This window comes from Euprymna scolopes, chromosome 1 (genome assembly GCF_053919585.1).
Source record: "Euprymna scolopes isolate OS-2025 chromosome 1, ASM5391958v1, whole genome shotgun sequence".
NCBI lineage: Eukaryota > Metazoa > Mollusca > Cephalopoda > Sepiida > Sepiolidae > Euprymna > Euprymna scolopes.
Genome location: NC_136482.1, coordinates 4,618,546 through 4,633,142, shown reverse-complemented (window position 1 = coordinate 4,633,142; position 14,597 = coordinate 4,618,546).

Here is a 14,597-nt window from a genome sequence, read left to right as displayed (position 1 = left end):
ATATGGCAGTTATGGAGAGGATCAAAAACAACAAAGAAAAAACTGATATGGCAATAATTGAGAGGGTCAAAAACAACAAAAAAACTGATATGGCAATTATTGAGAGGGTCAAAAACAGCAAAGAAAAAAAATGATATGGCAATAATTGAGAGGGTCAAAAACAACAAAGAAAAAACTGATATGGCAATAATTGAGAGGGTCAAAAACAACAAAGGAAAAACTGATATGGCAATAATTTAGAGGGTCAAAAACAACAAAGAAAAAATGATATGGCAATTATTGAGAGGATCAAAAACAATAAAAAACTGATATAGCAATTATGGAGAGGATCAAAAACAACAAAGAAAAAACTGATATGGCAATAATTGAGAGGATCAAAAACAACAAAAAACTGATATGGCAATTATTGAGAGGGTCAAACACAACAAATAAAAAAACTGATATGGCAATAATTGAGACGGTAAAAAACAACAAAAAACTGATATGGCAATAATTGAGAGGATCAAACACAACAAACAAAAAACTGATATGGCAATAATTGAGAAAATCAAAAACAACAAAAAACTGATATGGCAATTATTGAGAGGATAACAAACAACAAAGAAAAAACAGATATTGCAATAATTGAGAGGGTAAACAAACAACAAAAAACTGATATGGCAATAATTGAGAGGATCAAAAACAACAACGAAAAAACTGATATGGCAATAATTGAGAGGGTCAAAAACAACAAAGAAAAAAACTGATATGGCAATAATTGAGAGGGTCAAAAACAACAAAGAAAAAACCGATATGGCAATAATTGAGAGGGTCAAAAACAACAAAGAAAAAAATGATATGGCAATTATTTTGAGGATCAAAAACAACAAAAAACTGATATGGCAATTATGGAGAGGATCAAAAACAACAACGAAAAAACTGATATGGCAATAATTGAGAGGGTCAAAACAACAAAGAAAAAACTGATATGGCAATAATTGAGAGGATCAAAAACAACAAAGAAAAAAATGATATGGCAATTATTGAGAGGAACAAAAACAACAAAAAACTGATATGGCAATTATGGAGAGGATCAAAAACAACAAAGGAAAAACTGAAATGGCAATAATTGAGAGGGTCAAAAACATCAAAGAAAAAAACTGATATGGCAATGATTGAGAGGATCAAAAACAACAACGAAAAAACTGATATGGCGATAATTGAGAGGATCAAAAACAACAAATAAAAAACTGATATGGCAATAATTGAGAGGATCAAAAACAACAAAAACCTGATATGGCAATTATTGAGAGGATAAAAAAAAACAAAGACAAAACAGATATGGCAATAATTGAGAGGGTAAAAAACAACAAAAAACTGATATGATAATTATTGAGAGGGTCAAAAACAACAACGACAAAACTGATATGGCAATAATTGAGAGGGTCAAAAACAATAAAGAAACAAAACTGATATGACAATTATTGAGAGGATCAAAAACAACAAAAAACTGATATGGCAATTATGGAGACGATCAAAAACAACAAAGAAAAAACTGATATGGCAATAATTGACAGGATCAAAAACAACAAAGATAAACTGATATGGAAATAATTCAGAGGATCAAAAACAACAAAAAACTGATATGGCAATTATTGAGAGGATCAAAAACAACAAAGAAAAAATGATATGGCAATAATTGAGAGGATAAAAAACAACAAAGAAAAAACAGATATTGCAATAATTGAGAGGGTAAAAAAAAACAACAACAAACTGATATGGCAATAATTGAGAGGGTCGAAAAAACAACGAAAAAACTTATATGGCAATAATTGAGGGGGTCAAAAACAACAAAGAAAAAACTGATACGGCAATAATTGAGAGGGTAAAAAACAACAAAGAAAAAACTGATATGGCAATAATTCAGAGGGTCAAAAACAATAAAGAAACAAAACTGATATGGCAATTATTGAGAGGAACAAAAACAACAAAAAACTGATATGGCAATTATGGAGACGATCAAAAACAACAAAGAAAAAACTGATATGGCAATAATTGAGAGGGTCAAAAAAAAAAAAGAAAAAAATGATATGGCAATTATTGAGAGGATCAAAAACAACAAAAAACTGATAGGGCAATTATGGAGAGGATCAAAAACAACAAAGAAAAAACTGATATGGCAATAATTGAGAGGATCAAAAACAACAAAAAAATGATATGGCAATTATTGAGAGGGTCAAAAACAACAAAGAAAAAAATGATATGGCAATTATTGAGAGGAACAAAAACAACAAAAAACTGATATGGCAATTATGGAGAGGATCAAAAACAACACAAAAACTGACATGGCAATAATTGAGAGGGTCAAAAACAACAAAGAAAAAAACTGATATGGCAATGATTGAGAGGATCAAAAACAACAACGAAAAAACTGATATGGCAATAATTGAGAGGGTCAAAAACAACAAAGAAAAAAACTGATATGGCAATTATTGAGATGATAAAAAAAACAAAAAACTGATATGGCAGTTATGGAGAGGATCAAAAACAACAAAGAAATAACTTATATGGCAATAATTGAGAGGGTCAAAAACAACAAAAAAACTGATATGGCAATTATTGAGAGGGTCAAAAACAGCAAAGAAAAAAATGATATGGCAATAATTGAGAGGATCAAAAACAACAAATAAAAAACTGCTATGGCAATAATTGAGAGGATCAAAAACAACAAAAACCTGATATGGCAATTATTGAGAGGATAAAAAACAACAAAGAAAAAACAGATATTGCAGTAATTGAGAGGGTAAAAAACAACAAAAAACTGATATGATAATTATTGAGAGGGTCAAAAACAACAACGACAAAACTGATATGGCAATAATTGAGTGGGTCAAAAACAACAAAGAAAAAACTGATATGGCAATAATTGAGAGGGTCAAAAACAACAAAGGAAAAACTGATATGGCAATAATTTAGAGGGTCAAAAACAACAAAGAAAAAATGATATGGCAATTATTGAGAGGATCAAAAACAATAAAAAACTGATATAGCAATTATGGAGAGGATCAAAAACAACAAAGAAAAAACTGATATGGCAATAATTGAGAGGATCAAAAACAACAAAAAACTGATATGGCAATTATTGAGAGGGTCAAACACAACAAATAAAAAAACTGATATGGCAATAATTGAGACGGTAAAAAACAACAAAAAACTGATATGGCAATAATTGAGAGGATCAAACACAACAAACAAAAAACTGATATGGCAATAATTGAGAAGATCAAAAACAACAAAAAACTGATATGGCAATTATTGAGAGGATAACAAACAACAAAGAAAAAACAGATATTGCAATAATTAAGAGGGTAAACAAACAACAAAAAACTGATATGGCAATAATTGAGAGGATCAAAAACAACAACGAAAAAACTGATATGGCAATAATTGAGAGGGTCAAAAACAACAAAGAAAAAAACTGATATGGCAATAATTGAGAGGGTCAAAAACAACAAAGAAAAAACCGATATGGCAATAATTGAGAGGGTCAAAAACAACAAAGAAAAAAATGATATGGCAATTATTTTGAGGATCAAAAACAACAAAAAACTGATATGGCAATTATGGAGAGGATCAAAAACAACAACGAAAAAACTGATATGGCAATAATTGAGAGGGTCAAAACAACAAAGAAAAAACTGATATGGCAATAATTGAGAGGATCAAAAACAACAAAGAAAAAAATGATATGGCAATTATTGAGAGGAACAAAACAACAAAAAACTGATATGGCAATTATGGAGAGGATCAAAAACAACAAAGGAAAAACTGAAATGGCAATAATTGAGAGGGTCAAAAACATCAAAGAAAAAAACTGATATGGCAATGATTGAGAGGATCAAAAACAACAACGAAAAAACTGATATGGCAATAATTGAGAGGATCAAAAACAACAAATAAAAAACTGATATGGCAATAATTGAGAGGATCAAAAACAACAAAAACCTGATATGGCAATTATTGAGAGGATAAAAAACAACAAAGAAAAAACAGATATGGCAATAATTGAGAGGGTAAAAAACAACAAAAAACTGATATGATAATTATTGAGAGGGTCAAAAACAACAACGACAAAACTGATATGGCAATAATTGAGAGGGTCAAAAACAACAAAGAAAAAACTGATATGGCAATAATTGAGAGGGTCAAAAACAACAAAGGAAAAACTGATATGGCAATAATTTAGAGGGTCAAAAACAACAAAGAAAAAATGATATGGCAATTATTGAGAGGATCAAAAACAATAAAAAACTGATATAGCAATTATGGAGAGGATCAAAAACAACAAAGAAAAAACTGATATGGCAATAATTGAGAGGGTCAAAAACAACAAAGAAAAAAATGATATGGCAATTATTGAGAGGATCAAAAACAACAAAAAACTGATATGGCAATAATTGAGAGGGTCAAAAACAACAAAGGAAAAACTGATATGGCAATAATTGAGAGGGTCAAAAACAACAAAGAAAAAATGATATGGCAATTATTGAGAGGATCAAAAACAATAAAAAACTGATATAGCAATTATGGAGAGGATCAAAAACAACAAAGAAAAAACTGATATGGCAATAATTGAGAGGGTCAAAAACAACAAAGAAAAAAATGATATGGCAATTATTGAGAGGATCAAAAACAACAAAAAACTGATAGGGCAATTATGGAGAGGATCAAAAACAACAAAGGAAAAACTGAAATGGCAATAATTGAGAGGGTCAAAAACAACAAAAAAACTGACATGGCAATTATTGAGAGGGTCAAAAATAACAACGAAAAAACTGATATGGCAATAATTGAGAGGGCCAAAAACAACAAAGAAAAAAACTGATATGGCAATAATTGAGAGGATCAAAAACAACAAAGAAAAAACTGATATGGCAATTATTGAGAGGATCAAAAACAACAAAAAACTGATATGGCAATTATGGAGAGGATCAAAAACAAAGAAAAACTGATATGGCAATAATTGAGAAGGTAAAAAACAACACAAAAACTGATATGGCAATAATTGAGAGGGTCAAAAACATCAAAGAAAAAAACTGATATGGCAATAATTGAGAGGATCAAAAACAACAAAGAAAAAAACTGATATGGCAATAATTGAGAGGGTCAAAAACAACAAAGAAAAAAACTGATATGGCAATTATTGAGAGGATCAAAAACGACAAAAAACTGACATGGCAATTATGGAGAGGATCAAAAACAACAAAGAAAAAACTGATATGGCAATAATTTAGAGGGTCAAAAACAACAAAAAAACTGATATGGCAATTATTGAGAGGGTCAAAAACAACAAAAAATCTTATATGGCAATTATTAAGAGGGTCAAAAACAACAAAAAAACTGATATGGCAATAATTGAGAGGGTCAGTCCTTTCGCCAGAATTCTTGTACGCTGGTACCACATAGAGCATTTTCCAGCTATTAGAGAAGCAATATTCAGCAAGGCATTTATTGTAGAGTTTGGAAAGTACCGGAGTTAGCTCAGCTGAGCATTTCTTAATTATTATAGCAGAGATGAGATCAGATCCACGCGAATTGGAGGTGTCTAAGTTTTTTATGATCGACATTAGAAGTGGTGATTTTTAAATCACTTAGTGTGTCTTCAGTCCATATAGGTACATTTGGGAGGGAGTTGTTTGCTGGCTTTAACGTGGGGGTGAATCGTCGGAAAAGAAGTTCCTTCTCTGTTGCCGTGCATCCGACTTTCTGGCTGTTGGATAGGAATTACTGCTTGCTATTTATTTACTACACGATTATAGATTTTGCAGAAATCACGAGTTCCTATCTTTTGCGATTCTATGCATTCTCTGGTTATTGTACCTATTTACTATTCCTCCGCACGGGACAGAGTTAGACACCAGGGTCGTTTTTTAACGTGGAGAAAAGGTACAAAAATAAAAATTGTCTCAGTCGTGGAGGATTTCTCCTCCACCGAAAGAAAACAAGAAATGGAAGTGCAACATCTGAAGAACAGATACTACACTTTGATCTTGACCAAGAAAAATCATTCTCTGGTTATTGTAGCATGCTTTCTGTTGACTGAGGCTATTTATCTCTTACAATGATTTCTAGCATCCGTGAATGTTTGTTTATTAGTATGTGACTTAGAACGTACAAACCAGCGAAATGCATACCGTGTTTGTGCAATGACAGCTGCACAATCTGTAGCGAATGGGGGTGAGTGGGGCTTGCTATAATACTTCCGTATTGGAACGTATGCTTCAATGCCCGCTTTGCTACATTCAGTCGTCTCATTAGCACACTATTCATCAGGAAAATGATATAGCCCTGTCTTGATTCTTGGGCGCTCTGGTGAACGTGTAGAAAAATCACACAGATCCTGATGATAGTTAGAGAATTAAATTACGCGCTGTTACGGTCTAGTGCAATGGGTAGGGGATTACCTTAGTTAGGGGTGATGTTATGTTGGGAGGTATCTTGTATGATTAGATACTGACCCGTAAGTAGTTTTTTTTTGTTTTGAACCCCACAACGTTGTCTGAAACAAATGGAAATATTTTACAGTAATATAAGTAAAACAAAAATAGACAGAACCCAAAATAATAGAAGGTAGACATTCAGAAAACCATCGGACGAGGAATCGTAGTTTGATGGAGAGGCAAATTGTACCTCGATTGTTATGGCGGATAGGGTGACATGTCTAAAGAGCTGATATTGATCATAGGAGATATGGCAGGGCCTGAATAGAGAATCGGTCTATATGAAACAAGGAAGCGGTCAGTAGAATAAGACTGACCCAAAATAATTTTGTTTTAACCTTTCTTAGCCCGGCAGGGTGTGAAAATCTATAGACGAATAGGATAGTTGTTAGTAAAAAAATATACAGTCATTTTGGAAAAAGTGTACATTTAAAAAAAACAAAAACATGATGACACGAGTGTTATGTCTTAGCCCCACGGAAAACGCCGAAAAATGGCTTGCTAATAGTCGATTATATGATCAACTACATATTATAAAAGTCAGTAAAACGTGATTTAAAATGTCACCGGTTAAAAGATGTAAGTTGAATTACGTCATAGAAAAGGGTAGTTTGGAGATACACACACCTACAGGAGTCGGGGTCGGGAGCGGGACAGAGAATGTCCTGGGATTAAAATGGCTCTAGGTAGAGGGTTTCAGAAATGGCTTTGCACCCCCCCCCCCAAAAAAAAAAAGCAAAAAAAAACAAAAACAAAAAAAAAAAAACTCAGAAATAAAAAGCTGCCGAAAATAAAACCCGGGGCTGTGTCATTTATTTGGAAGAATTTCCATTGAGGCTTTCAGTAAAATAAAAGATGAAGATTAACCAGATATGTTTCTGATTGGCTCGATTTTGAAACCTTAAATAAGTATTATTTGTCCTTAGTGTTGTAAAGGTAATTATGTATGTTCTTGTCCCGTCATAAACGGTAATTGAATGTACATAAATAAACAACGAACTCTATATTAGACGATCACAACGCTAGACGGCCATAGACGAAAACAGGTATATACACATGTCATATACACGCATTCAACATTTTATACGACGCATTTTATACATCGTTGTTTTATATCCACTCACGATGCACATCAAGTTATATACAGGACCTGCAACACAATATCACATTTCGAACATGACATTTTTATTAAAAAATATTGTCTACGAATTTAGAAAAGTTTGCATCCATGTTTCTGATTGTTTTTTGTTTTTTTTACACAGTGATCACCACTTATCAAGGCCCGGAAGCCACTCAGGGATAAGGGTTATTGCAAATACATTACGTTAGTGTAGAGATTTGATGAAGTGTTTACTTAAGGGGGCGGTTCATTAGGAATTTGTTAACATTGGACTTGAAGACATCCAAGTTGTAGTCCGGTGGGAAGCAGGCAGAGGGAACAGAGTTCCACAGGCGTGCAGTTCTAAGAAAGAAGCTTTGTTCATGGAATCCGCGTTTTGATTTAGGCACAGATATAGAGTGGGGGAAATTTTTCACAGTGGATTCAGCTAGACAGGTGTTTTTCGTGAAAGATTGGCGAGGGGGGACCAGAGATTGGAGTTCAGACGAGCACCTGCCATGGAAATAACGATAAAACAAGGATAGGCTCGCAACGTCTCTTCTGTGGGAGAGAGGTTGCAGGGTAGAGAAAAGGGCATCCCTCACTAAGCCACAAAGACTATTTTGTACTCTGTCAAGGCAGGATAGGCTGTTTTTAGCAGCTCCTGCCCAGATATGGCAAGAGTATTCCATCCTTGGACGTACTTGGCTTGTTTTTTTAGACGAGGATTGACAATTCGTTTGATTTGTATTATTCGGACAACTGTTCTCATCTTGAATGTAATTTTCACAACGTTTCAGCCGATGTAATCTCCGATCTTCTACAAATGTGTCTTGTCGAACCTGGGAATCTATTTGAGTCTGCACCGAATTTCGAACGAAACCCTTTTTTTAATTAACGGCGGCCGCATGCTTTCGTTTCGTCAGTCATTGTATTCTAAGTAATGCCCGCATTGGGGATTGAACCTTTAACACGCAGAAGCGTGCAAGTTACAACTGAAGTTCACCCACTACTTTATCCGCTACACTATGAAGGTTACATCGGGCGAAACGTTGTGAAAATAATACTCAAGATAAAAAAAGAGTAGTCCGAAGAATCGAAATAATATGGAATTAGCATTCAGTAATTCAAACGAAACAAAATCGACAAAAAAAAAAAAAAAAAGAGAGAGAGAAAAAGGCACAACGAAGGAGGACAAGGTTCCGTTGTAATATTTTAATGAGCTTTCCAAGAAGTTTATTAGAATCAAATATGAGAAAAAGGTAAAATAAAAAAATTAAAAAAAACAAGATGGCCGCCTGTTAAGTAATTAGATCTGGGGAATGTTTTTTTAAAGAATTAGAAAGAAGAATAGAAAGAAATTTATTTTGAATGTGAACTGCTTTTTAAATTTTTTATTTTGCCAACAACAATCATGAGATCTTCGGATTTTGCGTTTTGGGTTGATTCTTGGATCCGAACCTTATAATATTTATTGATGAAGACTGGAATATTTTCCGTTCGTTTATGCACAAGTACTGTTAATGAAAGTATGAATACCTACTTCCCACTAGTTTTTGATAAATTAAGAAAGCCACATATATTTCTCCGTTCAGATCACATATACTTATATAGATTTTTTTTTTGTAAATTGAGGTCTGAAATTCTATTGATGCGTCTTGTATGACTTCAATAAAAGTTTGCTGTTTCGCAATCGAAGCGTATTTTGTATTATTTCATATTGTCATATTTCCATATTTTGGTGCCGGATCAAATATGTATGAAAAACATCAATTTAAATTTACAAACAAAGAGGCACATTTTTTTTTAATATTTTACTTTTATTTCATTTTTGACTTCATCAGTGTGGATAAATCTCGTCTTGAAAAAAAAATTGTCGAGGGAATAAAACATGTGAAATAGCTATCTACGCTATATTTCGTTTTAGTAAGCATGATCGTAGTAGAACTGAATCTATTACTTCGATCGTTGCAAAAATGTTACGCTTTGTTGTGTTAATATTACGTTTCTGTGCATAAATTTCACACTGTCATGGTCAAATTCTATGCTTTCCTCGCGAAAAATTGACATTTTTCTGCGAAAAATCCAAACTTCTCTGCAAAAATTTAACGCTTCCCCTGCAGATCGCACGTAATGCTACGCAATTTTCATGTTTTTTTCCACAAATTAAAATTTCACATTTTGCTGCACAATTTCCACGTTAAATGCGTAAATTTTACACTTTTTCCACAAATTCCAAATTTTATGCAAAACTTCTAACTTTTCTCATTTATTTGGTAAAACAAAAACCAGCAGAAATTGATCTTTGATATTTAAAAAAATCTTTCGTACGAAACAAAAAAAAATCATTTTAAAATGGTCACGACACATAAAATCAACTCAAATCAAAATATGTCGTTATTGAAAATATGATTAATGTTTTAGTCTATTTTTCCAGATTTTTACAAATTAAAATTCTGTGTTTTCTCTGTTTCATCCAGTCGGATCCATTAACGCTTTTCAAGTTTGAATTTGTCCTTGCGCTGTCAAAACAACCAGTCATCAAATTAATATAATTCATCAATTAATTTAAAATCAAGGTTTCAGATAATTATTTTATTAGCGTGCTTGAATTCCGAAGAAAGGATATGTTTAAAGTTGATGTTTAAATTAATTTTTATTTTTTAATGATTATTTTTTTAAAATATTTAAAAAAATATACACTTTGGCATAAAATATACAACAAAAAGTTTATACGTAGTATAACATAAAACCACATGTATAGCCGAAACCGAATACAAAAACATCAGTTAACCACGTATTTTCTGTTTTCTTTTTCAATTCCAAGTTCAACTCGGTTTTAAGCCAAGTGTTACCGGCCATCGTACGTTCTTTAATATTTAATTACATCTGAAACTGTATTTTAAATCAATTTGTGTCACTCATCCTATTGCCTTTTGACTATTATGTATATTTCGGTTGACGACAACGTCACGTTCACGGGCTCATCTTACACATATAGCTAGTCGTAACGTTTGTAGTGCATCAGCAATATTCAGATGACTCTCATAAATTATAACGTTTCATCACTGTGGTAGAAGCGATAATAGCATTGTAATCTCACCGCTCCACGACTAACATAGCTTTCATGTAATTCAGGGGAAGGAGGTCCGCACCACTATCCATTGTCCTCTTGTTTTCTCTGTTTTTGTATGCAGCAAGTAAATAAACGCCGGGTGCATTACCGCAAATCGCAATATTGTTTCTGCAATATTATTTCTTAGTGTGCTTCGATACAAACCCGTGCTGATTTGACATCCAATCGCTGAGTCTTGCAATTCGCGGTGTTGAGACCAAATGCTTAAATGTTTCAAGTTAACGAAGAATAACGAGAAGGGTTTCATAAATATATAGAATATCCTGAGGCACAATATCCGTGAACTTTATATCGCAGCCTGACTTGCTTAACAAACAAAATAAACAATATTAATCTGAATTGGATATCATTCTTGTAGCGATGCTATCTCTTGCTGTTTTTGTTGATCAAAATTTTAATGGCTGCGTTGTTCAGTGATTTCAAGTTCAGGTTCCTAGTAATCAGTTCCTCATTCGTGTTGCAAGCGGTCCGTTTGGTATCGTTCTCAGCTTCACACGTATTAGACAAAGTTGTTGCCATCAGACAAGTTGCAGCGACTGATTTTTTAACTATTGTGAAAGTTCTTAGACAGCCACTTCTGGCTTTTCTCGGGAGTGTGACACGAAAGCAACCTCTGCTGTCACACGTATGATCTCGCAGCTTATCTCTTAACCAAATACTGCATGACGCCCCGCGAACCGAAGACGCAATGTGCGGGAGCTTCTTTGTTTTCTTTTCTGGCCATGTCGACTCTAGGTTCTTCGGATGAAGCTATTGGAATAAGAAGCTGCATTGCCATGAGCTGTCAAATGTCGAAAGCGCATACACTTTTTACTATTTGTATAACATCTTCTGCCACACGTACGATATTCATGCGACCATACCTTCTTTTCTTACTTGTACTTCATATTTATATACTGCGTCGGAGAACGTTTGTACATATTTTTCTTATCAGATTAGAAGAGATGATACCTTAAAAATAAATGTTAATTATCACTTTTTATTTTTAATGCGTTTTCTTAGAAAAATGGAATAGTGCGCATTGTCAGCAGTGTGCAAACATTTCGGGAACATGTTTATCAATTTTCTTTCATTATTGATGGATTTATTTTTTTGTGTAATTGTCGTGAATGAAATTCTGGAATGGTGATAGATTTATCACGATGACCATACATTTTAATCATAGAAATTAAAAAGAAAAAAAATTCGTTTGATATGTTAATCATTTCCTCCTTCTCTTTGGTAGCCTCTGTTTTGTATTTTAATTTTCTATTTTGTTTTTTTAATTTTCGGGTCCTAGTACATGAATCTAAATCTTGAACAGCAAAATACTTAAATACTTAAAATTGTTTCCAATGGTGGTCTCTATCTGGCACAGTGTAGTTAATTGTTTGCCGGCCGACGATTGGTGCAAAATAAGGTACGACCAGGAAGTATCCCTTGGCCTGAGAGTTTGATATTGGGGCGGGTAAACATAAACTATTTAAAATTTTTTTTTTAGGATCCTGGTAGAAGAATCTAAATCTAGGAAAGCAAAATAGTTAAATACTTAAAATAGTTTCCAGTGGTGGTCTCCATCTGGCACAGTACAGTTGATTATTTGCCGACCGACGATAAGTGTAAAATAAGGCCTGTTTTGAATGTTATTTCATGCGTCTAACATCATGGTTTCCATGTTTTTTGTATAATTCCTGCCTTCAGGACAAATCTCTGCGAGATCGTAACTTTTCAAGTAATCATGGTAGATGAGTTTGGTAATCTCGATGTGAAGATTAATAAAGTCAAACAGATATTCATTTTTCTTCATCTTCACCTTTAAAAAGATTAACATGACGTTGGCTTACGTTACATTTGAACGTCTGCATATCAGTAAAGTCAGGAAAACAAGTAGCATGAAGGGAATTCCAAAGTCTAGCTGTTCGATGGAAGAAACTATTAGAACAGAAAGCTTTCTGGTATTTAGGTACTTCAACAGTGAAGTGTTGTGATTTTGTTGCTAAGCAGGTTTGTCGGGGGTTAGGGTTCATGCCATTTCCTTTGGGACAAATAGAATGGCTTTATACCTAATTATAGATTAAGTGATGCTTCCATTGCTGATCCCATATTTTCATCAAAATATTTCCAATAATTTTGTGAGAAGAGAAAAATAAATTTATGGAAAGAATAACGTATTTTAGAATTGAACTCAATCATATCTGTTGCGTTAATTCAGTAATAATATCGGTAAAGTTATGAATAAAAAAATTGCTATCTAACTCAACGTTTTGTTAATCAAATCCGAAGGCAGCCAAAGGTTTACAATTTGTACTGTGTTTAAAAATTTACAGTTTAAGTTTCATTTCATTTAAGGTATGTCATAAGTTTAAGTTTCATTTCATTTAAGATATGTCATAACCACTGTTATATTACGCTCAATACAATTATTGAGTGAGTGAAAATTTTATCAAAGGCATTCCACAAAAGATCTAATAGAGTGGAGCTCCAGTAAAACCTAAGGAAACCGTATAAAGAACGATATATATAAGAACTATTTTATAGAAGGCCATGAAGGAACTAGATGTAAGAAGCTAAAATCCAATTAAATTTTCGCTCTTTGTCAGAAACTTCGCTCATGGAAGGTGAGCTATTAAGGACACTATTAATTGCTAAAAATAACGTCATAAACTTAGTTAATATTAAAATAGTATAACCTAATAATGCTAGTAGATCAGACCGTATCTTAGTATTCATTTCGTAACCTAAAATGTTCGGTTACCGCTTTGAAGCGTTAACAAATGTTTGACCCAAAACTACTTTATAACATGCCCAAACTGTTTATTTACCTCACCAGGTTAGACACTAGCTCAGTTATGAATTTTAAACAAAGCTAACGAATGAAGATTAGTGTACGCTGACCTACAAGATAGCTGGACTGTTTATATCGCTAACTTTGCCCCTATCAGCGTTTACCTGCGCGAGTCAGTCCAATGTATCAGATCGCTCACACTGTAACAGAAGTTCCGTAACAGCAGTACGGCGTCAATCCCAATACTCGTTACTCTAAATTTTATTCACCAACCGAAAGTACAAACTGTAAACTGGAATAAAGTTTGTTTTATTTTACACTATAACATTAAAAATTAAATCCATGTGTTATTTCAATATTTTTTTATTTATTTTTATTTATTTTTATTTATTTGCGGACTCATCCCCATCTTCATAGTTGTTTTTCCACCACGTTTCTGCCAACTACTTCTCTGGCCTTCTTCGGGTGTTTAACCGCGACAGGATAGGAATGCTGAGTCTCTTAACTGTATTCTCAGTGATTACTGCCTTCCATAGTTCTTGTTGTCTTACTATGTTTTGGGCCAACTAATCCTCTGACCGGTTTTGCCATCCGTCATATTGTCACCAACATATCCCGTCGCGGTTAACAACTTGACTATGGTCAGAGAAATAGTTGGCCGAAACGTCGTGAAACAACAACAATAAAGATGAGGACAACAGTCTGCATAATAAATAAATAAATAAATTACTTATCTAAAAGGATTCTAATAATAAAATATTATTTCAAAGCGTTTTTTATATTCTTAAATATCAAATAAGTTTCCTTGATTTTTTAAAAATTCAAATTCAATTCGTTATAAAAGAAATCTATAACCAAATCTTTTTAATGCGTACAACACTAGAAAGCATACATTTTATTTGTAATTAAAACGAATATATATTTTCCAAATTATTGGTTTTCTTTACTTTCGTTTATAAATTTTAAAAGAAAATATTCTTTCTTAAATTCTAATATTGAAAACTGCATCAATGTTATGCTTCAATTAATTTATTGTCTTAATGCGTAATTGCACTAAAACGACGATCCAACTTTTATTTTCCTAAAGGATTTTTCTTTATACTTTTATCATAGAAAATA